Source organism: Ovis canadensis, chromosome 9 (genome assembly GCF_042477335.2).
Source record: "Ovis canadensis isolate MfBH-ARS-UI-01 breed Bighorn chromosome 9, ARS-UI_OviCan_v2, whole genome shotgun sequence".
Lineage (NCBI taxonomy): Eukaryota > Metazoa > Chordata > Mammalia > Artiodactyla > Bovidae > Ovis > Ovis canadensis.
This window is the reverse complement of record NC_091253.1, coordinates 97410698-97437530: the sequence shown is the minus strand read 5'-3', so window position 1 is coordinate 97437530 and position 26833 is coordinate 97410698. Positions and strand designations below refer to the sequence as shown.

The window sequence follows — 26833 nt, the reverse complement described above, 5'->3', positions numbered from 1 at the left end:
GAGACGGCCTCCCGGAACACCTAGCTTGAAAGTAGACAAGCCTTGCGTTCAGATGTGTGCTGTCTCTCAGCTGTGTCCAACTCTTTTACAGCATCATTGATTGTAGCCCGCCAGGCACCTCTATCCAGAGAGTTTTCCAAGAAAGAATATTGGAACAGGTTGCCACTTCCTACTCCAGAGGATCTTCCGGAGACCCAGGAAATGAATTCTTGTTCTTGAGTCTCCCATACTGGCAGGCAGATTCTTTACCACTGTGCCCCCTGGGAAGCCCCAACTCCTGCATTCAGGAATCTCATGCTATTTTTGCAAAGAAGCAGTTCTTAAAAGGAACACCAGTGCTTGCAACATTTATTGTCACAAGGCTCGGCACAGAGAGAGCTGGCAAGCACTCCCATCTCCCAGGCTTTCCCTGGAAAGGATCTGACTGCAGCTTTACAAGCTGCTGCCTGAGGGTTCAGCTTTTAATGAGCATGCATCTTCACAGGCTTCACATGTGAGCCTCCTCAGAGACCAAGGCAGTTAGTGGGTGCATTCCTGTCTTCTCCCTAAAGCTCCTTCCAACAATAAAGCCAAGTTGCCAATGTGTTAGGAAAATACCTCAGAGTATCAGATAAAAACTGTATACATCCGGGGTCCAATGTTTACAGCTGCCATTCAAGGAATAGGTCCCTAAATCTCTGATAGCCAGTGGGGCTCAGAGAACTAAGTCAAAGAAGTAGTTAATGGGTTTGTGAGCACTTGCCACAACTATACCATAAAGATTCAGTGCAGAAGGAGCAGGCATTAATGCTCACCTCCCAGTTTCTGCCTGGAAGGACTGCATGGTTAACTACATATGTGCCTAGCTGCTGCCTGAGGATCTGGCTTCTAATCAGCCTGCATCTAGGTGCTGATTGCAATCCTCCTCTTCAGGACACTGAAAGGTCTTGAGGTTCCTGGGACACCCTCAAGTACTGGCAGCCACGAAGAACAAAGACAGTGGACAATTAGACAATTGGACAATTGGTTTGGACAATTAGAAAGGCTTGAGCAGTAACTAAAAGCCTGAACTAGGTTTATTGACAAGGTTCATGTCCTACATAAGACCAGTCTGTAAAGATTGCAATAAATTATTGTTTTTGCCCTTGGGCAGAAACTAACACAGAGGGCTTCCTTGGTGGTCTAATGAGTAAGAAACTGCCTGCCAATGCAGGAGACATGGGCTCAGTCCCTGTTCCAGGAAGATTCCACATGCCACGGAACAACGCAGCCAACGAGCCACCACCACTGAGCCAGCACTCCAGAGCCCACAGGAAGCAACCACTGGAAGTCATGCACCTGGAGCCTGAGCCCCAGAGGAGAAGCCACCTCCGTGAGAAGCCCACAGACCGCAGTGAAAAGTAGCCTCTGCTTGCCACAACTGGAGAAAGTTCACGGGCAGCAACGAAAATCCAGTGCAGCCAAAAATAAATAAATATTAAAGAAAAATAGTAACAGAAATTCAAGAAAAATCAAGAAACAAAGGAATATATTTCAAACAAACGAACAAGAAAAATCTTCAGAGACCAATATTAATAAAATAGAGATGAGCAATTTACCAAATAGAGAGTTCAAATTAATGGTCATAAATATGCTCAACACGGTAAGGAGTTCAAATACTGAACATGAGAATTTCACTAGAGAGAAAAGTATAAACAGAAACTGTAGTGCTAAAGCACACCACTAAACTGAAAAATTCAATAGAGGCACAGCTAAAATAAGCAGAAGAAAAGATCAGAAAATTCAAAGAAAGTGCTATGGAATTCATCCAATTAAAGGAGGACAAGAAAACTGAATGAGAAAGAATAAAGACAGCTTAAGTGGTATATGGGACACCATCAAGCAGAGCATATTTATATGTGTGACTACACACACACACACACACACACACACACACACATTTATGTCAGAAAGCTAACACAAAGAAATAATGGCTGAAAACTACCTAACCTGGGAAAAGAAACAAGACATCTAAGTCCAGGAAGCCTAAATAATGTCAGGATAAAACTAAAGAGACCCACAACAAGATACATTATAATTAATTACATTATAATTAAATTGGCAAAAGTTAAGAGAAAATTTTAAAAGCAACAACAACAACAACAAAAAACTTGCTATACAGAAAATAAAACCCTTAAGATCGTGAGCAGATTTCTCAGCAGAAACCTTGGCGGTTTAAAGGCAATGGATGATATATTAATAGTGCTGGAAAAAAAAAACAAAGACTCAACCAAGAGTACTCCACCCATGAAAGCTGCCATTCAGAAAGAGAGAAGTAGTTTTCCAAAAAAAGAAAACACAAAAGCTGAACATCACTGAACTGACCTTACAAAAACATTAAAGAGAGTTCTTCAAGCTGAAATAAAAGAATACTAATCAGTAATATAAAAACATATGAACACATAAAACTTGCTGGTAAAGGTAAATATGCAAGTTACCTGAGAAGACTATAATAATATAATGAAAGTGAAAATGAAAACGCTAGTCACTCAGTCGTGTCCAACTCTTTGCAACCCCATGGACTGTAGCCTGCCAGGCTCCTCTGTTCATGGGATTTTCCAGGCAAGAATACTGGAGTGGGTTGCCATTTCCTTCTTCAGGGGATCTTCCCGACCCAGGGATCAAATTGCAGACGGATTGTATACCATCTGAGCCATGAGGGAGGAAACATTATAATGGTGGTGGGTAACTATAATACGGGTATGAAGATCAAAAGACAAAAGGACTAAAATAACTATAATGAAATTTGTTAATGGATACACAGTATAAAAATGACACCAAAAACATAAAATTTGAGGGGATATGTAAAAATGTAGTGCTTTGCTCTGCATTTGAAGTTATCAGCTTAAAATAGACTATTATTACTATAAGTTTCTTTTTTTTTTTGGTAAGTATCATGGAAACCACAGGACAAAAATCTATTAGATACTTTAAAAAGTATAGAGAAAGAAATCAAGGCATGCCACTACAAAAAAAAAATAATCAAATTGCAAAGCAAGAGATAAAAAGCAGCAGAAAAGAATAAAGGAACTGCAAAAGAGCCATAAAACTAATAATATGGATACAGTAAGTCCATGTATACTTTACACGTAAATAAACCAAATTCTCACATTAAAAGACATAGATTCATTGAATAAATTACAAAACAATTCCCACTACATGCTGCATACAGGAGACTCACTTCTGCTTTAAGGACACATTTAAGCTCGAAGTGAAGGAATGAGGAAGGATATTCCATGCAAAAGGAAAACAAAAAAAGGCAGACATAGCTATACTTATATCAGACAAAATATCTAAGCAAATGGCTGTAATAAGAGACAAAGAATATGATACAATTATAAAGGGGTCAATTCATCAAGAGTATATAATGAAATATACATATGTATATACCCAACGTCAGACCAACTAAATATATACTGTAAACATTAACAAACCTATTTCTAACAGAAATAGACAGCAATACTATTATAGAATGGGACTTTAATACCCAGTTTTCAACAGTAGCTAGATCATCCATACAGAAAACCAATTAAAAAATTTGTCTTATCATACATGTTAGACCAGATAGATCTAACAAATGTTCACAGGAGAGTACATCCAACAGGAGCAGAATTCACATTCCTTACAAGCATTCTGCAAGTTAAACCATGTGTTAGATCACAAATAAGTCTTAATAAACTTAGGAAAACTGAAATAATATCAAATATGCTTTCCAACTACAATGTCACAAAACTAGAAATCAATAACAATAAAAAAAATTGGAAAATTCACAAATATGTGAAGATTATATGCTACCGAACGACCAATGCCTAACAGAAGAAATTTGAAAAAAAAATTCCTTGAGACAAATGAATACGGTAATACAACATAGAAACTTATTGAATGCAGCATAATTCTTTCTAAGAGGAAAGTCATAGTCATAAATGCCTACATTAAGGGAAAGGAGATCTCAATTAAACCACTATACTTTACATCTAAAAGAATCAGAAAAGGAAGAACACATTAGGCCCACCGTTAATAGATGAAACTAAAAAAGATAAGAATGGGAAAAATTTAAAGAGTGAGTAGAAAGGAAATAAAGAAGATCAATGAAAGTAACACTTGTCTCCTTTTGGGGGTGGGGGGCGGAGACAGGAGGAGATAAAAGGTGTGGTTCAAATTTTGCTCTTTAAGATATCTTGAAATTATAGGTTCACTCTCCCTAAAATTTCAAAGAGCGTGAACATCTTCCAGGAACAGTGAGAAGAGCCCCCAGAAACTGCTTTCAGACCTGGGCCACCCACAGAGCCCCCACTCCCCCCATGAAAATGGGTGAAAAGCGAAGGGAATGACAAGGACTTTGTGACTGTCCGCAGACCTAAGCCAAACTGAGAGAACTTTCCAGGTGTTTCTTGGGACTCCCTTCCAGACAAGCTACTCCTCAGAATCTTTACCTGTCTGTGCTTCCCTGAACTCCTGAAAGTCTCCAGTGTTTGTAAGAGATGGTATCATCTAGCATCTGACGAGTCTCTGGCAGACCATAGACCTCGCGAGCGTAAACCTCTATACCAGAGGCGGTTGGTCGACAGCTCTCCCGAGGCGTGGTTGCCTTCTGCTGCCCAGGATCACTTATGGACCAGCCGTTAGTTGAACGTCTCAGCCCTTTTCGTCGACAGCACCTGCACCTGTGGAACTCCGTGATGGTTGTGTTTACCCTCCAGGGCCTTCTGTCTCACCGCTCCAAGTTGCAACCAGCATCTCAGCCTGGAAGGCATCCGGCTTTCAGATCCCATTGTAGATATCTTGTTCAGAACACAAATTTATGGCGACTACATCTTTCTGGGTGTTCTGGATTCTCTGAATCTGCCCTTAAGACTTTGCTGAGCAGCTGTTCCAGATTGGATGAGCCGAACCGCTCTTGGTGCTATGAGTTCACTGAAAAGGACGTACAGGTGGCTGTGGCCCACGTGTCAGAGACCAGCACCCAGATGAATCTCAGCGGGCACCTAAAGAATCTGCAGAGATCAGATGTCTCTACCTTACTTGGAAGCTGTCCCAATCTTGTCCACCTGGACTTAAGCAATAACGTCATGCTGAAAAAATGACTGCTTCCCAGAATTTTACTAACTCAACTACCTCCAACACCTATCACTCAGTCAGTGTTATGACATAATACCTGAAACTTTACTTGAGCTTGGAGAAACTCCCACACTAAAAACACTACGAGTCTTTGGAATCGTGCTGGACGGTACCCTTCAACTGTTAAAGGAAGCCCTCCCCCATCTAGTCAATTGCCCCCACTTCACCATCATCACCAGGCAGATCATTGGCAACAAGGAGAACCAAGAGATATGGGCCATCAAATCCCGACTCTCACTAGAAAAGCCCAGTTGTCTATGAAGCCTCTATTGCAAGATGGTGTCTCCTCTTTTCTTTGAACAGAGAAAGTAGGCAGGAAGCCCCATTGTGGAGAGCTTAGCTATTTATATTCTTGGTTTTCCATTGCCCTCCTTCTACAAGCATATTAGAGAACCACTGGAGAGAGAAAACTATGAAGTTTGTTTTTTAGAAATGACTATGAAAGCTTTTATCACTGCTATACCCTAAAGAGCCTAAGCTCTATGCTTTTTGAAATTCCATTGGTAGTTTTTATAAAATATTAATTATATTACCTATTGCACAATATATAACTGTAACTTATTTTATACACAGCAGCTTGCACCCCTCAGTCCTCTGATGCTACACTGTCCCATCCCTTCTTCCCTCGCCAATACTATGTTCTCTATAACTGTGAAGCTGTTTCTATTTTCACTAGTTTTTTTTTTTTTTTTAGATTCACTAGTTTGTGGACTTTTTAGATTCCACATATAAATGGTACCATAGTACATTTCTCTTTCTTTATCTGACTTATTCACTTAGTATAATGCCTTCCAAGTCTATTCATGTTGCTGGAAATGGCAAAATTCCCATTTTACTCTTTTTTATGACTGAATAGTACTTCACTGTATATATGTGTATATATATATGTAGTACTGCTGCTGCTGCTGCTAAGTCGCTTGGGGTGTCCGACTCCGTGTGACCCCATAGATGGCAGCCCACCAGGCTCCCCCGTCCCTGGGATTCTCCAGGAAAGAACACGAGTGGGTTGCCATTTCCTTCTTCAATGCATGAAAGTGAACAGTGAAAGTGAAGTCGCTCAGTCGTGTCCGACTCTCTGCAATCCCATGGTCTGCAGCCTACAGGCTCCTCCATTCATGGGATTTTCTAGGCAAGAGCACTGCAATGGGGCGCCACTGCCTTCTCCGATACGGAGTACTGCTCAGTATATAGACATATGGCTTCCCTCGTGGCTCAGTGGTAAAGAATCTGCCTGCCAATGCAGGAGATACAGGTTCTATCCCTGGATTGGGAAGAACCCCTGAAGAAGGAAATGGCAACCACTCCAGTATTCTTGCCTGGGAAATTCCATGAACAGAGGAGCCTGGCAGGCTACAGCCCATGGAGGGTCATAAAAAGAGTTGAACATGACTTAGCGACTAAACTATATCTATACATGTATACACACACACATACACACATGAACATATATATATATCTTTATCCATTCATCAGTTTGATATTTTTACTCATTCATCCATTCATGTTTTTCCACACATATATATATACATATGGATATATGCCTGTTGATGGACACTGTTTGTTTTCATATCTTGGAAGTTGCAAATAATGCACCTTTTCAAATTAGTGTTTTTGTTTTTTTCAGATACATACTCAGGAGTGTAACTGCTCAGTAGCTGTACTTTTAGTTTTCTGAGGAACTTCCATCCTGTTTTATGCAGTGGCTGCATCAATTTACATTCCCACCAAGAGGGGACCAGGGCCCTCTTTCTCCACATTTCTGCCACCATTTGTTATTTGTGTCCTTTTGATGATATTCAGATATAAGGTAGTATTTCATTGTGATTTTGATTTGTATTTCCCTGATGATTAGTGATGTTGAGCATATTCCCAACTGTCTGTTGGCCACCTACATTCCGTATTGGAAAAATGTCTATTCAGGTCTTTTGCCCATTTTTAGTAGGGTTATTTATTTATTTTTTTAGTTGTATGAACTGTGTATATATTTTAGATATTAATGCCTATGAATCATATCAAAAGCAAATGTTTTCTCCTGATTCAGTGTATTATCTGAATTTTTTTTCCATCTTCAATATTAACATGGCTAAATGAAAGTACAGATATTTTCATAAATTTTTTAAAAATGTATGCTGATATGATAGCTGTCACAATACAAGGTAACAAAATTGTTTAAAATGAGATATAAGAAAACTAAACACTACTAGAGCCATCTCATGGGAAAAACCCAAACGACTGTTTTGGTCACCCCAGTAATACAGCCACTATGGAAAACATTACGGAGTCTTCTCATGAAATTAAATACAGAACCAAAATATGATCCAGCAATCTATATCCAGAAGTAAATGAAAAGAAGTAAAGGAAATGAAACCATAATCTCAAAAAGATATCTATACCCTCATATTCACTGCATTACTATTCACAATAGCCAAGGTGTAGAAACAATCTAACTGCCATGAGTTTGAAAGAATAAAGAAACTGCGACATACAAAGTAGCATATTATTCAGCTTTAAAAAGAAGGAATTCCTGCCATTTCGACGCTGAATGTACCTGAAGACTATTATGTTAAGTGAAATAAGCTAGAGAAAAACAAATATTACATGGCATCACTTGTATGTAGAATCTCGAAAACAAATTCAAACTCAGAAACAGGATGCTGGTTGCCAAGGGCGAGGAGTAGAAGAAACTGGGAGAGGCTGGTAAAAGAGTATAAATTTTCAGTTATAAGATGAATAAGATCTTTTGTTCTCCTGCATGACCTTGTGACTATAATTGATAATACTGTATTATGTAACTGAAATTTGCTAACGGAGTAGAACTTGTATTCTGATAAAAATGATAAATATCTAATGTGACAGGTGTGGTAATTACTCCAACTGCAGAAAAATTTTCACAATGTATGTCAAATCATCACATTGTATGTTTTAAAATATTATAATTTTATATATTTTATAATTTTATATGTCTTTTATAATTTTATATAGATAAATAAAGGTTAGAAAATACACAATATTTACCTAAGCCACAGGGTAATATATACAATATTTTAGATGTAGATAGAAAATAAGAAAGAAAACTTAGAAACAACTCCTGTTAAATCTTGAAATAAATAATAAAACGGATTTTTCTCTCTTAGTCATGACAGACATAGAGCATTCAATTGTTGTTAGTAGTATTTAAACATGAAAAAACTCTACCTATCACTTTGTGTCTATTTTACTTTTGTTGCTAACATCCGTATCTTATATTTTATAGTGAAAATTCCAGGCAAGATTTCCAGGTGAGTTGTCAAATGTTTAGATATTTACCTTGCCTTATCAAAATATGATTTTTGGACACTTCCAAAGATTGCAGTGGAAGAGGAGATAATTTAAGCCAAATGATACTTTATAATAAACTTAAGTATATTTCCCTTGAGCAGACATAGCAATACAGAGAATTTTACACCAACAGAAGAATAAAAGCCAAGCTCTCCTAAACTGTAGAGGGTGCAGGTCCACAGACACACACTGTTATTGAGTTGCCCACATAACTTCCTCTCAGGCGTGGTGAGCTCCCAGTCTGAGTGCTGGATGGACTCTCAAAATCATGGCTTGCGTCCCTTCTAAAGTAAAAGCAGTACTCTGAAATTGTAAATATAGAACAACTTAATCAGAGCCAACAGGCCACAATAATAAAGGTTTGGATAGTCACAGTTTAAAAGCTATGACTAGAAAATCTTCATCTTTAGCCTTCCTCATGTTAGCCAACAGACAGTAGTTAATCCTTATATCCCTATAGCAGTGGGAAAAAAAAAATGAGGGAAGAATGTTATTTGGTAACATATATTACCCAAGCATCTTTTCTTTTAAATGACCTTAGGTTAACCAGACAATCATTTGGTTGGATAATGATGGTACACTTAGATGTCTTTAACATATCTAAAAGTAAATGCCCTGTGATTTTGTAAGCCAAAGTTAAATATATTTGCAAGAATGCTTCACTGGATCTTACATTCTCCAGAATGTGAGTTCTCAGTCCTTGCAATAAGCTATCATCTTCCTCCCAACCCCAAATTTTCAGGCTTAAAGAATGGTGTCCCAAAATGAAAGCTACAATTGTCAACCAGTTTCAGAATAGGAAGATAAATATATTCCCAAGGTTATATGTGTTTGCTGAAGTCTAGATTTTTATTAGATGCCATCAAAGTCATTCTCTGTGGCATGATTTTGGAAGGCAGAGATACTTCCACTTTACACAAGCTGTAGAAAAGCTAGAGGAAAAGACTCAAGAGAGTGTTGATGCACTAGGTAGGTAAAGGTCAACACCTGGTTCTCACCTCACCACATTCAAGGATCCATATGTAATTATGAGTAACAGCAGGCATGGCCTTCTTGAGACTGCTGCTGCTACTGCTGCTAAGTCACTTCAGTTGTGTCCGACTATGCAACCCCATAGATGGCAGCCCACCAGGCTCTCTGTCCCTGGGATTCTCCAGGCAAGAACACTGGAGTGGGTTGCCATTTCCTTCTTCAATGCATGAAAGTGAAAAGTGAAACTGAAGTCGCTCAGTCGTGTCCGACCCTCAGCGACCCCATGGACTGCAGCCCACCAGGCTCTTCCGTCCATGGGATTTTCCAGGCAAGAGTACTGGATTGGGGTGCCATTGCCTTCTCTGGGCCTTCTTGAGACTAAAGACATTTAATTCCTGTCATGTTTGTCTTTCTAATTTTATTTCTAGTCATCATGATCAACAGGAGAATCTGGATGGAGTTAGAATAAGATCATAGAAGCTTAAAAAGCTGCATTTAGAGCAAGAATACTCAAATTTATTATGGAATGGCATTAGGTATTTGCTTTCTGCTGATGTAGGTAAGTTTGGTAAATTTTTTTTCTGCATTAATAGTTGGAAGAAGGCCCAAGGCTTTCCTGGACTCAGAACTGTTTAGTAAGCAGGGATTTTTGTGCTGCATGTTAAAATGTACGACAACATTGTTTCATTTGGGCAACTGCTCAAAAGAGATGAATAATGAGCTGCTTTCTAGGTAAGAGTTAGTGAGTTGCTGTTGAAGATACTCTAAAGCTCAGGTTGCTAAAATTTACTCTTAAAGCCATTCATTTGAGACGAATCTTAACCAAGTTGTTGTTATTCAGTTGCTAAGTCATATCTGACTGTGACCCCATGAACTGCAGTATGCTAGGCTTCCCTGTCCTTCACTATCTCCCCGAATTTGATCATACCCAGGTCCACTGAGTTGGTAATACTATCCACCATCTCATTCTCTATTGTACCCTTTTCCTCTTTGCCCTCAATCTCCCCAGCATCATGGTCTTTTCCAATGAGTCAGCTCTTCAGATCAGGAGGTCAAAGTATTGGAACTTCAGCTTCAGCATCCAATGAATATTTAGGGTTCATTTCCTGAATGATGTGCCTCGTGGCAAAAGTAAAGACTGATGCTATAAAGAACAATATTGCATAGGAACCTGGAATGTTAGGTCCATGAATCAAGGCAAACTGTATGTGGTCAAGCAGGAGATGGCAAGAGTGAACATAGACTTTTTAGGGACCAGTGAACTAAAATGGATGGGAATGGGTGAATTTAATTCAGATGACCATTATGTCTACTACTGTGGGCAAGAATCCCTTAGAAGAAATGAAGTAGCTCCTATAGTCAACGAAAGAGTCCAAAATGCAATACTTGGGTGCAATCTCAAAAACGATAGAATGATCTCTGTTCATTTCCAAGGCAAACAATTCAACATCACCATAATCCAAGTCTATGTCCCAACCACTAATATTGAAGAAGCTGAAGTTGAACAGTTCTGTGAACACCTACATGACCTTCGAGAATTAACACCAAAAAAAGATGTCCTTTTCATCATAGATTAGAATGCAAAAGTAGAAAGTCAAGAGATACCTGGAATAACAGGCAAGTTTGGCCTTGGTGTACAAAATAAAGCATGTCAAAGGCGAACAAGAGTTTTGCCAAGAGAATGCACTAGTCACAGCAAACACCCTCTTCTAACAACACAAGAGAAGACTCTACACATGGACATCACCAGATGGTCAATACTGAAATCAGATTGATCAACCAAAAGGGAAGTACAAAAGCAAAAGACAGTTGTAATTTAGTATTTTAGAAAAGTAAATTAGTTATCAGATTTTATTATTAAAGGTAAAAATAAACTTTTTTATTTACCTTGTGAAAAATCCTAGTAAAGAATCTTTAATTTTATGATCTTTCCTATGCTCAAGGCAATCAATGGTCACCACTCTAATCATAAATGTTTTTCTGGCCTGATGCTGGCTCTATCCTCTATCAAATCACATGTTCATAAATACAGGCTTCTAGCCAGAGTCACTTTTCTCATCTGTAGAGTTTCCCTCCTTATCTACTTCAAAAAAGTTCTGTAAATTGGGAAACAAAAGATAAGAAATCACTATTATGTTGTGAATTTATAAAATATATATTGTATTACAGTATCTTAAATGTGTCCCGAACCTGAAAATAAACTCCTTATCAAAATCTAAGAGCAACATTCTAAAAACTACTTGGGGATGAGTAATTTAAGGCTAGATGATAAAAACAGGTCAAATTCCCCTTTCCTTTATAAGATTATAGTATTTTTATAACTATAATATTTTTATAACAATATAATACCGTAATTACTCTAATGGCATTTTTAGCTAACATGTATTGAGCATCTTTTTTTTTTTAATGTACCAGGCACTCTTATAAGTATTAATACTTTACATTCATTAACTTAACTGATCCTGACCATAGCCCTGTGCTATACCCTCAAACACAGGAAAACCAAGACAAAGAAGTTAAATAACCTGCCCAGAGTTACAGAGCTGGTAAAAGAGAGGCCTAGATTTTGAACAAAACAGTGCTGCTCAGAGTCTTGGCCCTTAACTACTCTGTTGTAACATCTCTTTTAATTTCATGACTTTCATAGACATGAACAAAATCATGCGTCATAAAGATTTTGAAAACTCTGTGCTATTACTCAATTATCATCCTTTCTAGTCTCCACAGATACTGTTTAGATATCTCCCTGACACCCAGGGATTTACGTTCCAAGGGCTATCAGTAAACCTCAGGCCCAACACACGTCCTCAGCTCCAGGGAAACATCTTAGCTCCTACCCATCCACACCAATACACTGGAATGTGAAGCTTAAGGCCCATACTGATTTAATTTTACTTTCCTTTTCTTCCTGAGCCTTTAACACAAAATCTTTATTCTTTGCTTGCCGTATGTTTTAACCTGATTTTCTTCTCTCAGTGCTGAGGTGACCTTTTTTTTTTTTCTTTCCCGCCAATCATGGCTAAGAGGTCTGGCTCTCAATACCCACACATATTAGAATAGAAATTCTTCTGATTAAATATATTTATATATCTATATTCCCACATCACAGTTTTACTATAAAAGGTCCACTCCACCAGAGAACCAATAACTATAAAAGCTATCCCCCATGATTAAGAATCTAAGGATGGTATAAGTCGATGACCTTAGCAGTTCCTAAAATTTCAGACTTTCTGAATTTGGCAGTAGTATGGACGCTGTCTCTGGCGGGGCTAATAATCACCAGTTACGGTATTTTGACAGGTGAGCTAGTCTCTCCCAGGGAGAGCCTGTGTAAGCGCAAACAGAAAGGCCTTAATACTGGAACTGCCTCAGGGGAAGAGAGTATAGGTGAGATATTATGAGATTACCCTAGACAGATTATAGAAGGAATATAGAGGACCACATCTTCATGAGATGGAGAAAAGATTCTCCACAGATTCCACCAAAATAAGGGCAAAGATCCAACAAAGCTGGAAAGAATCATTCTTTTACCAGACAAGCAAGTGTAGAATTTTTATTCATTTAATGTACTCTGAAGATGGCATCTTTTACCACTTTCATTTAATGGAGACCTCTTTTAGATGGGAGAAAATCAGTCAATTATGGTCAAAAAATAGGCTGACTACATTCAGGTTTTAATAAAACATTCTAGAGCTCACAGGAAAAACAAAATTCAATCAACTTCTAAGTATAAAAAAGTCCACAGAGTGACAATATAGTCACATAAAATTAATTTTGTAGCAGGTTAAACATCAAATAAAAGAACAACCAATGATCTGATAAAATAATACAGGCTAAACCTTATTTAAAAGATGGCCTATCCTGAGTATTTAAACCTCTTTGAAAATAAATTATTATTTTGAAATCCATGTGGTAGTATTTCCACTGTGTATGAAAAAATATGTAAGGATCCTATGGTATGGATTGCATTATACCACTCCTCAATCTCCTCGGTTCTACTAGGTCATGACCTCTAAAGAAACATACGAAGTAAGGGATTTCAAAGTCAGATTACATTTTAAATGACCTTTGATAAGCACTGTGCATAAAGCAATCTATTTCCATTTTTAGCTAAAACAGTGCTGACATTCGCTTTGCCAAGATTTTGACTAATCAGAGCTGGCTGTTTTCTAAGAGAATATATTTTAAATTTAATGATATGTTTTATTTTCCTCATGGGCATTATGCTGTTGGAAGGTATGATGGCACAAATCACACTTTATAACATGAATACGCGTCCTCTGCAAGCCATGCGTGACAGAACACGTTACAGGGTGGTGAAATGACCTATTTCAATCAAGTATCTAGGTGAAGTCACCATGCTTTATTTCCATATCACAGCACCTTGATTTTTTAAAAAATGAAGCAATTATAAAGATATTTAAATTTTGATTTGGAGATTATAAGAAAAATTTTTATATTTTAGTTTAATATTTTACATTCAGCTGACTTGTCAACTTGTACACCAAATGTTTAAAGGAATCAGTGGTTGTATCTAGAAAATGGACTCCATCAAATAACCTGGTTATTTCCAGATCAGTAATGTGCACCTTTATATTGTTTTTAAAACACCCCTAAGAAATAGACTAATAGAGTATATAGTTTTGCCTATAGCCTCTGGGTTATAGGAAAAACTATGAGCAGACGGCTAATCTGATCACCTTTAAGTCTGATTGTCTAGCAATCTTACATCAATTCTCAAGATGGCTGAAAAGAAAATTTCAGTTTAGTGACATATTATCTTGTATAAAGACAATTTTATACAAACTCCACTGAGCAAGCACTATCCAGCCCATCCACTTTATAAGATATTAGATGCTTATGGATATGTTTCATGGAATCATCATAGTATCTGTTATGGGAATCAGTAATGTGCCCTAGATTGAAAAAAAAAAAAAAAAAACCTGTTTATAAGCTAATGAGTGGAGGGAGAAATTCAAGTCTATTATTGTTTAAGGGAAATATACCAGGAGACAACTGCAACTGTTTTAATTAGAGTAATTGTCTCTCTCATCTAGTGGTTATTTAAATATAGCAAATGTAACTATCTGGATTTAAGTTCAAGACAAGAAATTTGTCAAGCATTGATCCTCAGAATTAAATTAATTCAAAAATTTTTGTATTGAATTTTGTTCATAAAATTGTCTCACTCTGAGTATATTAGTTTTTATATGATTCTAAATATAATGAATATCCCTTTATTTAAATGATTACAGAATAAACCAGAGAATCAGAGAAAGCAGTTATTCTGAAGGCCATAAGGAACAATAATAATAACCAACTAATAATAATAATAGCCAACTACTGGACTTCCCTGGTGTCTCAGATGGTATACTCTGCCTGCAGTGCCAGAGATTTAGGTTCTATCCTTGGGTCAGGAAGATCCCCTGGAGAAGGAAATAGCAACCCACTCCAGTATTTTTGCCTGGAAAATCCCACAGACAGAGGAGCCTGGCAGGCTACAGTCCGTGGGGTCGTAAAGAGTCGGACACGACTGAGCAATTTCACTTTAATTGAGAATATTAAGCAGGCTTTCTTATCTCTTCTTCCTGTTCTCTGGAACTCTGAATTTAATTGGATATACCTTTACCTTTCTCTTTTGCCTTTTGCTTCTCTTCTTTTCTCAGCTATTTGTAAGGCCTCCTTAGTCAACCATCTTGCCTTTTTGCATTTCTTTTTCCTTGGGATGGTTTTGGTCACCGCCTCCTGTACAATGTTATGAACCTCAGTCCATAGTTCTTTAGGTGCTCTGTCTATCAGATCTAACCCCTTGAATCTGTCACCTCCACTGTATAATCATCAGGGATTTGATTTAGGTCATACCTGAATGGCCCAGAGGTTTTCCCTATGTTCTTCAATTCCAGTCTGATTTTGGCAATAAGATCAAGATCTGAGCTACAGTTAGCAATAGGTTTTGTTTTTGCTGACTGTATACAGTTTCTCCATCTTCAGCTGCAAAGAAAATAATCAATCTGATTTTGATGACGACCGTCTGGTGATGTCCATGTGTATAATTATCTCTTTTGCTGTTGGAAGAAGGTGTCTGCTATGATCACTGTGTTCTCTTGAAAAAACTCTCACTGATTCTGAAGCTGAAGCTCCAATACTGTGGCCACCTCATGAGATGAGCTGACTCATTAGAAAAGACCCTGATGCTGGGAAAGACTGAAGGCAGGAGAAGCGGGAGACAGAGGATGAAATGGTTGGATGTCTTCACCAACTCAACGGACATTGCGTTTGTGTAAAGTCTGGGAGATAGTGAAGGACAGGGAAGCCTGGCGTGCTGCAGTCCATGGGGTGGCAAAGAATCGGACATGACTGAGCAACTGACCAAACAAACAAAAGAAGAATACAATTGTTAAACAGTTCCAAGAACGCAAAGGCATAGTGGAGCAGTCAATAATATTCATCACGATTATCTAAAGTCTTCACAACATGTTTAAAATGTACTCAGAAATCAGCATTTACTACAGCAGCAAATTTTTAAATAATGTGTTAAAAATTTTGAGAAATTATATTGGAATATTTCAAGTAGAAATATTCAACAGATACATTTCCTACTATACAGCATATGTAATCTTGCCATGTTAAGAATTTTACAGCTTTTTAAATCATGTAAATTATCATCATTATAACAAATGACAAGGTACCAAGGTGGTATGAAGAAGTGAGAGCCATCAGGGAAACATATGATACATGATCTGCCCTTGTGTAGCAGTGATTCTTCCTATGAATTCTTTGCCACTGTTCACAGGAAAAGGCTAACAAGCCAGAGGTTCACACCTGCGGTTCCCAACAAAAATGTCTGCCTGTCAGTCCAGGAGAGGGCGCACAAAGGAGAGGGAAATTGACAAGAAAAAGTGGGAAATCCCTAGGGCAAATCTAGGTTGTGCAGTCCAGTGAAGGGGCAAGTCCTGGGTTATGGATGTGGTGTGGGCTGGAGGACATTGGCTTTCCCTTCGCCTCACATTGCTCAGGGCAGATCACTCACTAACCGCTTCGGTGCCATTCCCCGCTGCACGGAACGCACGGCAGAGCAGGGATGCCCATCTGTCCCCAAGCATCTCCTTCTCCCAGCGATCCAGTTCTGAGGTTCCTGAACATGGCTGCACACTGACTCCACCAAGGCAGCTTTGAAGAAACTGACGCTTGGGCCCCATGTCAGACCCACTAAATTAGACAAGAGCCAGCACGTTCAGGGTGGTATGGCCACAGACTCAGACCAACAAGATTAGCGCTGAACAGTGGGCAGGGAGAGAGGCAACAAGATGGCATGCACACACACAATTCCAAAGACGGGGGGAGATCAACTGAGTCTGAGGATTCACTAGCTAATGATCTTTGGAGATTCCACCCACCTACAACACAATCTGTGTAAAAGAAAGACAATGAACAAAACCATCTACTCCATAAAATCAGAATTAATGGAACCCGAAGGACAAATATTTTGAAGAAGTATATTAAATATCATCAAATATATGAGAAGTTTAATATTTGTACGGGCATAGAAAGATATAACATGAATACAACTGGAGATAGTGAACGCACAAAATATAATTGTGGATATAATAAACTCAATATATTGGTTGAGGAGCGTAATGACTCAGGTAGAAGAATGGATTAGTGAATTAGTATCGATTAACAGTCTAGTCAAGGCTATGGTTTTTCCCGTGGTCATGTATGGATGTGAGAGTTGGACTATGAAGAAGGCTGAGCGCCAAAGCATTGATGCATTTGAACTGTGGTGTTGGAGAAGACTCTTGAGAGTCCCTTGGACTGCAAGGAGATCCAACCAGTCCTTTCTGAAGGAGATGAACCCTGGGGTTTCTTTGGAAGGAATGATGCTAAAGCTGAAGCTCCAGTACTTTGGACACCTCATGTGAAGAGTTGACTCATTGGAAAAGACTCTGATGCTGGGAGAGATTGGGGGCAGGAGGAGAAGGGGACGGCCCAGGATGAGATGGCTGGATGGCATCACGGACTTGATGGATGTGAGTCTGAGTGAACTCCGGGAGATGGTGATGGACAGGGAGGCCTGGCATGCTGTGATTCATGGGGTCGCAAAGAGTTGGACACGACTGAGTGACTGAACTGAACTGAACTGAAGGAGTATCTCCAGAAAGCATCAGGAAAGAATAAATAGAAAATGTAAAGAAAAGTTTCAGAGATGAAGTAGAGAGCTAGAGGCAAAAAAGCCAAAACCTTCATCAAAGGCATAAGTTCGCATAGGTGTTCTTTTTCCCTCTTACCTGGTGTCCCTTTTCCTTCTTACCTGGAGAGCTATCATTTCCAGGACCCCCTGGCTTAAGCCCTATGATTTCCAGTGCTTCCAGTATTCCTACGGTGGGGCTCAGAAGATAATCTCTAATACGTATGCTCATCATAACATACACAGAAGGAATTGCCTAGTGTGGGAACTGGAAAAACGAACTGAGATCTAAGCAGAAGTTGGTGAAAAGAATTTTGTTGCTGGGGCTGTGTTGGACATGTTTAAAAATAAACTTTTAATGTGTTTCCCAATCACAATACTGTTAAAATTATTATGACCAATATCTAGGACTTAAAAGAGTATTTTCATGAAACTTAATTTGAAATCCTGCTCATTATGATTTTGGGGAAATTTTATATTTGATCTCCTTAAAATGCCTACTACCAACACAAGGTTTTAAATTAGCTGACTGGGACAGACAGAAGTTCAGAGTGACTCAGGGATCCCTGGAACCAGAAACCCTCTTACCAGAGGCAAGGGTGGACACCAAACTGGAGAAGCAGATAAAACTACATGATACACAGAAGAGTCAAGGTTCAAAATGTCACTTAAAATGTGTGGGGTGGGGAAGGGTAGGCAGAAAATACTTATATCTGATGGGGACAGAGGCTGATTTATGGAAAAAGCCAAATTCGAAAGCCAGAGAGGCAAGAATGAAGATCTTAGGTACTGATCAGAAAGAAGGGACCGCCTAGAGCACGGACTGTTATTTGTCACTTGCCTTTAGGTCCAACAGAGGCCTAAAGAATGGGTAAACTGAAGCACAGCAAACATGCAAGGAAGAAGTGAAGACCGTTTAGATATTACAATTACGCTAACATCACACTCCCAGCCTTAAGAAGACATTCATCTCCTAAACGTTAATGAGAACACCGACCCTTCCTGACTCCTGGGGTATCCTCGCCACTCAAAATACTTATGTCACGAGGGACTTTTGCCTGAAACTGATTCAGGAATAGAAGCCACATTACATTAACTGACACCTAAGAATGTCCTTAAAACCTAAGAATGGTTTTAAGGAAAAGAAACTAGAACTCCTTCATGTAGCTGTGAAACCTTACAAGTCTGAGGCAGAGCCCTAAGGGTAGAGAAAAAGAAAAATCTATGAGAAAAGGGAGCAAGAAGGAACCATCTCTTTATCAAACAAGATGTGTTTCTAATATTCCAAAGCAAATGAGCTCAGCTAGAAAGTCCATTCTAAGATTTTGTTTGCTTTTCAACAAGCACTAAAGTGTTTAAGTAAATTAGGTATTTGGTAGTTCAGTCGCTCAGTCGTGTCTGACTCTTTGCAACCCCACAGACTGCAGCACGCCAGGCCTCCCTGTCCCTCACCATCTCCCAGAGTTTCCCCAAGTTCATGTCTATTGCATCAGTGATGCCATCCAGCCATCTCATCCTCTGATGCCCCCTTCTCCTCTGCCCTCAGTCTTTACCAGCATCAGGGACTTTTCCAATGAGTCAGCTGTTCACATCAGATGACCAAAATACTGGTGCTTCAGCTTCAGCATCAGTCCTTCCAACAAGTATTCAGGGTTGATTTCACTTAAGATTTCCTGGTTTGATCTCCTTTCCAAGGGACTTTCAGGAGTCTTCCCCAGCACCACAGTTCGAAGGCATCAACTCTTTGGTGTTGCTGCCTCCTTTATGGTCCAGATCTCACAACTGTACATGACCACTGGGAAGACCACAGCCTTGACTATGCGGACTGTAGTTGGCAGAGTAATGTCTCTGCTTTTCACACACTGTCTAGGTTTGTCACAGCTTTCCCGCCAAGAAGCAATCATCTTCTGATTTCGTGGCTGCAGTCACCATCTACAATGATTTTAGAGCCCAAGAAGAGGAAATCTGTCACTACTTTCACCTTTCCGCCTTTTATTTGCCATGAAGTAATGGGGCCTGATGCCATGATCATAGATTTTTGGCTTTTGTTTTTTATATTTAGTTTTAAGCCGGCTCTTTCACTCTCCTCCACCCTCATCAAGAGGCTCTTTAGTTCCTCTTCACTTTCTGCCATTAGAGTGGTATCATCTGCATATCTGAGGTTGTTGACGTTTCTCCTGCCTATCTTGATTCCAGCTTTTAGCTCATCCAGCATTTCTCAGGATGTGGTCCACATATAGGTTAAACAAACAGGTGACAGCAGGCAGCCCTGTCTTACTCCTTTCTCAGTCTTGAACCAATCAGTTGTTCCATACAGGGTTCTAACTTATATCTCCTTCACCGGATCACTGCCTTGCCACGTCGAAGAGGTTGCATAAATCAATGAAGCTAAAAGTCAAGCCATGTAGGGCCACCCAAGATGGATGGGTCATAACAGAGAGTTCTGATGAAACCATAACTCACTGGAGGAGAGAATGGCAAACCACCCCAGTATACATGCCATGAGAACCTCATGAACTATATAAAAGGACAAAAACTAGGTATAAAGTTCCTAAAATATTTCACTTCTTTTATTTTGGCACCAATTGCACACATTAATAGTCCAGTTGTATAAGCAAACATACATCTATCAGCTGCTGCTACTATTTCCCCTCCTGTTAAAACAGGCTCTGGCTGCATAGAACATATCCCATCCCTGAATTACTTCCTCTCTTAATATCTTGGCTAAACAGACATGGTCTGTGTCTCAGATGCTCCATTTCTGCCTTACAAATTTCTATTGTATTTTCACGATCCAACTTTAGAAATGATTAATACTTAGTTAACTGGGAATTTTCCAAAACTCTATATAAAGCTCAGCAATATCAAATGTATTGCCCAAGATTACAATCTGTTTGCTTAATACATTGGGCATAAGTATCATGTATTTCTTAATTTTTAATTCCAAGCATCTGATACAATGCCAGAACATAGAAGACACTTAATAATTTTTCTTTTGAAATGTTAATATTACAAAGACAAAAAGTTCTAAGTTTTTCATACTCTTAAATAAAAAGTCATAAAAATTTAAATGTGATACTACTAATTTCATTTTGAAACCACTTAATAAGAACAATTCTATTTTTTCTTGGGATCAACTTATTTTCCCTTGGCCAATCATAAATGGAGCTCAACTAGTAAATCAGATTGTTTTGTAAGTAACGAGCAAATTATCAATGATAACTAATTTAATATAAAATATGCAAAAGGCCAGTTGATAAATAACAAAATATTTTTTTTTCTGAAAATTCACGATAAGTATGTACAAGATTGTCAGTAAGAAGTCCCTGAAATCTACTAAATCAGCCTTCAGTGTCTGTAGTTCTTTGGTATAGTTTTATCCTCCTCTAGTTTTTACGATCCTCTGAAAGTGGCAGTTTTTTCCATGGTGCTTGGTATTACCCCTCTACCACACATGCTGTTTCTAGCTCGTGGTGCTCATTTTCTTAATGGACAATTACAGCTCTCCAACTGTTTTCTCAATCACTACAACTAAACAGAAAGATTTTCATTATTGGCAACACTTTCAGCTATTAAGCAAACGCATCTTACTTTATTTCCCCTTTGAACTATTTTCTCAGCTTTGTAAAAACAAACCACTGCTCTCTCAAACATCAAGAAGGAATAAATAAAGTTTCAAAATCTAATATCAAGATCTAGGTAAAAGTGAAGTTGAATGGCATTTTTATGAGCACAACTTTAGAAACAAGTATTTTCCTGCCTCTTAACAAAGAACAGTTGATACTTTAGAAAATTTAGCTGAATTTTAGGAATTTAAACCATATTTCACATTGTTTTCCAGAATTTTAATTATACATCCAAAATATGTTAAGTGCACAATAAAAATTAAATTAATTAAATGAACTTAAAATTCTCAAAATATCCAGCATTAATACTTTAGCCCAGTCAAAGCTTACTTAATTGCAACATTAATTTCTAAGAGTGAAATATGTTCTTCTAACCTGAGAAACCCAGAAAATTTTAATATATACTTTTCAAAATAGAAGGAAAGCATTATTATTTTTTTAATTTCAAATGAAGATATATGAAGCAGTACTCTTACTAGAGGTCAGTAACAAATATAACTCCCAATAATCACTTATCTTCATCAAACACGTACTGTGTACTGGTCTCTTCACAAACATCCTCTTTGTAACTCTAAACTTATAAAACAGGTACAGGACAGCTTAATGTGTTGTTTGAAAATCACACAGCTGGGATTCAAATCCAAATCTGTGTTCCACTAGCTCTTGGTTCCTCTCAAGTTGAAGGACTACGAGGTGCTTGAATAACAACCTTATTCTGGATTTTAAGAATTTCTCCATTGGTCTCAAAATTCCAAACCAATCATTGCAAGCGCTGGGTTCTAATTAGTTGCAGGAACTCTCCAAACTTAAATATTTGAAAAATAATAGGTACCATGGATTTTTATTGTCAGTTTAATACTATTTCTATGTAAAAAATGACTAAAAACCACAGACTTTATTTTCAATATTTCACATAAATATCTATAAAGGTATTGTGTCTGGTTTAGCCAACTTCCATTTCTAGGTAATGACAATTTAAAGTTTTGACTTTTATTTTTGTGTTTTCCTTTCATTGTGTTTTTTACCCTTAAAGATATTACCAGAACTTTTCTGGCAAAATAAACTACAAAGGTGACTGTTTTCTTATAAGACTTTCGTAGTTTTTTGTTACAGGAACACTGAGTATGCTTATATACTGAAAAGCAATTTTCCTTATGGATATTTCCTTAAGACTGAAGTTTCAGGATATACATATAAACATATATATATATATATATATATATATATATATATATCCACACACTTCTAGGTGGCTGCAGTCACTTATTCTTACCATATGTGTGTGCATGCTCGGTCAAATTCAACTCTTTGCAACCTTGTGGACTGGGGCTTGCCAGGATCTTCTGTCAGTGGGATTTTCTAGAATACTGGAGTAGGTTTCCATTTCCTCCTCCAGAGGATGTTACCAACCCAGGGATGGAACCCACATCTCCTGCATCTCCTGCCTTGGCAGGCAGATTCTTTACCACTGAGCTACCTGTGAAGAGCTGCTTTTACTCCTAAATAATAATAGCATTGCACTTTTCCATATTTCTGTCATCACTCAATTTTACACTGAAAAGCTGACTGTTAAGGAAGAGTCTATAAAAACCTTGGTGTGTAAAAGGATAATGCAAATTGGACAATGATTTATCTGGCTCAAACCAAACAGATTTGAAAAAAAGCATATGCCAACTAGGCAGTAAATTTGAAAAATAAATGCACATCTCTGTGAACTAGTTCTGAACATTTGGTAAACAGCGGAAATGAATTTATTTAGAAAGACTATTTCTTCCTTAATCAAAATATTATTTTCTTTCTTTTCATCTATTCGCTCATCTTTATAACTGAGTTGTAAGTTACTTGCAGAGATGCTGCTTGACAGCATATCTTGCAAGTATTTGACAGTCTTACTATGATGATCATCACTAATAATATTTCTGTAAATAATGCAGCATATTTTCCAAGCCTTTTATACACACTTAGCTTTGTTTATATGCATTTAGTTGTAACAATCTCTATCATAAAATAGTTATTTTCTTGAAAGTAGAGCAAAACTCCAGCCTTCTGATATGTCGGCTATGTATGGTGATTTCTTTCCAAAGACTACAGTATGAAAAGGGGGAGAAAAGACTAATCTTATAGTACAGAACCTCACCCAAATGATAAAAATTAGCAACAGTGTTAGTATATACTCGATATTATGTCACGAACACGGTACTTTTCCACTGTAATCTTCCCCTGAAAACCTGTAACACTAATCTATCCATGAGAAAAAAAAAATGGACAAATATCAATTAAGGGTCATTCGACAAAAACATCTGACTGATACCTTTCAAAACTGTCAAAGTTATCAAGAGCAAGGGAAATCTAAGAAACTGCCCTCACAGCAGAGATGACCAGAAGGTGTTACAACAACTAAATGGAATGTGGTGTCCTGAATGGGATCTTGGAACAAAAGCTGGACAACAGATAAAGCTAAATAAATTCAAATAAAGTGTGGACTTTAGCTGATAATAGGCTATAGATCTTGGACAATTAATTGTGTCAAACACACTATACATGTGTAAGATGTTAACAGTAGAGAAAATTTTTTTCTGAAGAATATAGGAACTATCTGCATTATCATCACAACTTTTCTGTAAATCTAAATTTACTCTAAAATAAAATAAGAAAAAAACGGGAAAGAATTCACACACACACACACACACACACACACACACCCTAAGCTACAGTTAAAAAACAGAGCTTCTCTGAGATCCAGTGATCTACCTGGATCACTAGTAGAGGTTGATTTTGAACCAAAAATAAAAAGATTTTCAACCTAAAAGCAAAGCTTTCCTCAAATATAACAGTTACCTCTTGAATAGCATTCATTGTAAATAAAGATTTGACATATTTAATTAAAAATAATAGATCCTTATTTGCCCAAAATGAGGAGAAAGCAAAGGGCTAATTTAGAAAATTTTATGTATATGCATCAAACACAGAAAATTCCCACACTCGTACACACTAATGAATAGTTGAGTAAAAGTCTAATTTATCCACCAGTAAAATAAACAGCATGGGCAGTTGTTTTTTGGAAATGGTGAAATCCAGTCATTTAGATCTCCATTTCTGTAGTCATGGCTTTAAGGGACTTTTCTGCAAATGCTGGTTTCATTTTCTCTTACTCTATCTTTTCAGTTATTCAGAGGTCATTCCTATCTCTCCACTTGGTTGAACCTCAAGGTTATTCCAGCTTATCTTTGTAATGTCTGCACCTGGTGTTCCTGATCTTCTTAAAACAGCTCATCTCCGTTTTCAGCTTGTGAATTTTCTGGACAGAATTTTTAACCCATTTATTCCAAGCCAAGCTTATAATAAATAATGTTCCAAATACTTAAAGACAAAATGTTTCTATCACTTTCTTCATCAAAGGAAGGACCTAACAAGTTTACTATGTTTGTATTTGTAAGGACAATTTTATTAATTCAATTATAAAATTTTGTCTAATGTCTTATTAGCTTATATCTAATAAAAGCCAATGTTTTCAGTAAAATAAATGGGCTAATATTCTTTCCAAAATCAAAAATTAAATGGTCAAATGGATTTTCCATAACAATCTTTAATGTTAAATACTTTACATATGTGGTCATGTAACCTAATGCTTTGTTTTTTCCTTTTAAATAAAACTTTGTCTCAGGTAGGATTCTGACCTCCTTCCCACTCTAAGAAGAGAAGTCCCAAGACATTCAGAATTAAATAAATTTTCCCTGAATCCAACACACAGTCATAATTCTAACTATTGGTCACTAAACCAGCACCACCACACAGCATCAGAAGCTAAAACACGCTATTGTTGGTACTATTAAAGATCCCCAATGCCAGGCTTCAATCTTTGCCCTCACAAGACCTTCCCAACAGTGAGCTCGATCAGTCACTGTCCCTGTTGCCCATGGCCGTCCAATATAGCAACTGCTCTATGGACATGTGATCAACACCTGAAGAAGAAGTTTCTGGAGCATCTGGGATAGAGGTCTGGGGGCAGAGCACAGGAGCAGGGCCCTAGGCACCCTGTGAAAAGGACTTGATGCAAAGGAAACCTGCTGAGGGCTACCAGAGCCGGGGAAGATGGGAGATAGAGAAGACACTGCAATACCAACCCAGGCAGTGACCTCGAAGAACATGGTTCCTGATCTCTGAGTTCTGAATTCTCAGTACTACCTTCACCTTCTCACTTATGTCAAAGAAGAACTAGACCTGGACAGTAGTTAAAGCAATCAAACAATTGTTTTTAGGACTATTACACTCGATCAGGAAAATCCCAAATGCAGCCCAAGTAAGCAGGAATTTACAGCCAAGGAGTGGGGCTGGGACTGGGGATTATTCAGTAAATGAAAAATTACTAAGAGGAAGCATCAGGGGTTAGAGTTCTAGGTTAAACAGACCTCATAGAATTCTTGCTGAAGACAGGCCAGGGTGATCAGACATCGCTTGGAGGGACAGGGATGAAGACCCTGATCAGATATTGAAGGTGGTCATATATTTTTAGGGGAGGGGTGTTCTGGTTAAACTGACCAAGCAGGGTTCTTGCTAAAAATTGATTTTAAAAGGAAGTGCACAGTTAGGTCTGGGAGAAAGTTCAAGAGCCTGCTTAGAGTTTGACTAAACACAGAATCTTGTCAGTCCCACTTCTTGTCCAAGGAAAGAAGGAACAGACTTCTTTCCTTTGAACAACAAAAGTCCTTTTCTCATCAGGTTGTCTTTCATTCATTAAGGACCAGCTGAATCATCTCTTGGGAATTGGTAGCAGAAAGTCTTTGCTAGATGATACTAGCAGTCAGGCATTTAATGAGGGGAGTCTCTATGAAAATAAAGGAAAAGCAAAGGCTATAGTGCTTAAAAATCCAGTTTCTGAATTCAGTGGGCAGCCAGTTAGGAAGATTTCTAGCTGACAAACTTGAAGCATCATCAGATGGTGCAGGGAGGGCAGCACTGGAAGCCCAGCGGAAGTCCTGGTCTGTGACTATCTCTAGTGTTGGCATGGGGAATCCAGGGAACTTTCTGAGCTCACACACCTGTGGGCACGAAGCTTGCCCACACATGACCTGTCATGTGGGTTTCTTTAAAGTTTATACGAAGCCATCCAGCTTCAGATTGCAGGGTCTTGGAAAAAGAAAATTTTAGTTCCCAATCATTCCAAGTAAGAAAGGAGAAAAATCAGAAATATTAACTTGGATAGTTGTAGGCAGAAATTAAAGGAAACTAGAAAAATTCATATTCCAGTCCAATTTATGGGATAAATAACAAAGCCTTAAAGACAATGAACAGGACTAGAATTTAACATTCTCTAGAGTGTCTTATAGTTTTCTACTGAAACAATTTTTCTTTCTATAATCACCACTATGTCTATCTGTCTATATTGACAAAGTCCATATAGTCAAAGCTATGGTTTTTCCAGTAGCCATGTATGGATATGAATGTGGGACCATAAAGAAGGCTGAGCACTGAAGAACTGATGTTTCTGAACTGCGGTGATAGAAAAGGCTCTTGAGAATCCCTTGGACACCAAGATCAAGCCAGTCAATCCTAAAGGAAATCAACCCTGAAAATTCATTCAAGGACTGATGCT

The 26833-nt window shown here is 38.1% G+C and overlaps 1 protein-coding gene and 1 pseudogene across 2 annotated transcripts in view; one reads left to right on the top strand and one right to left on the bottom strand.

The window, feature by feature from the left end:
• LOC138446257 (S-phase kinase-associated protein 2-like) overlaps positions 1-5397 on the top strand; it is a 68597-nt pseudogene extending 63200 nt beyond the window's left edge.
• MMP16 (matrix metallopeptidase 16) overlaps positions 1-26833 on the bottom strand; it is a 379172-nt gene that overhangs the window by 277836 nt on the left and 74503 nt on the right. The window lies entirely within an intron of this gene.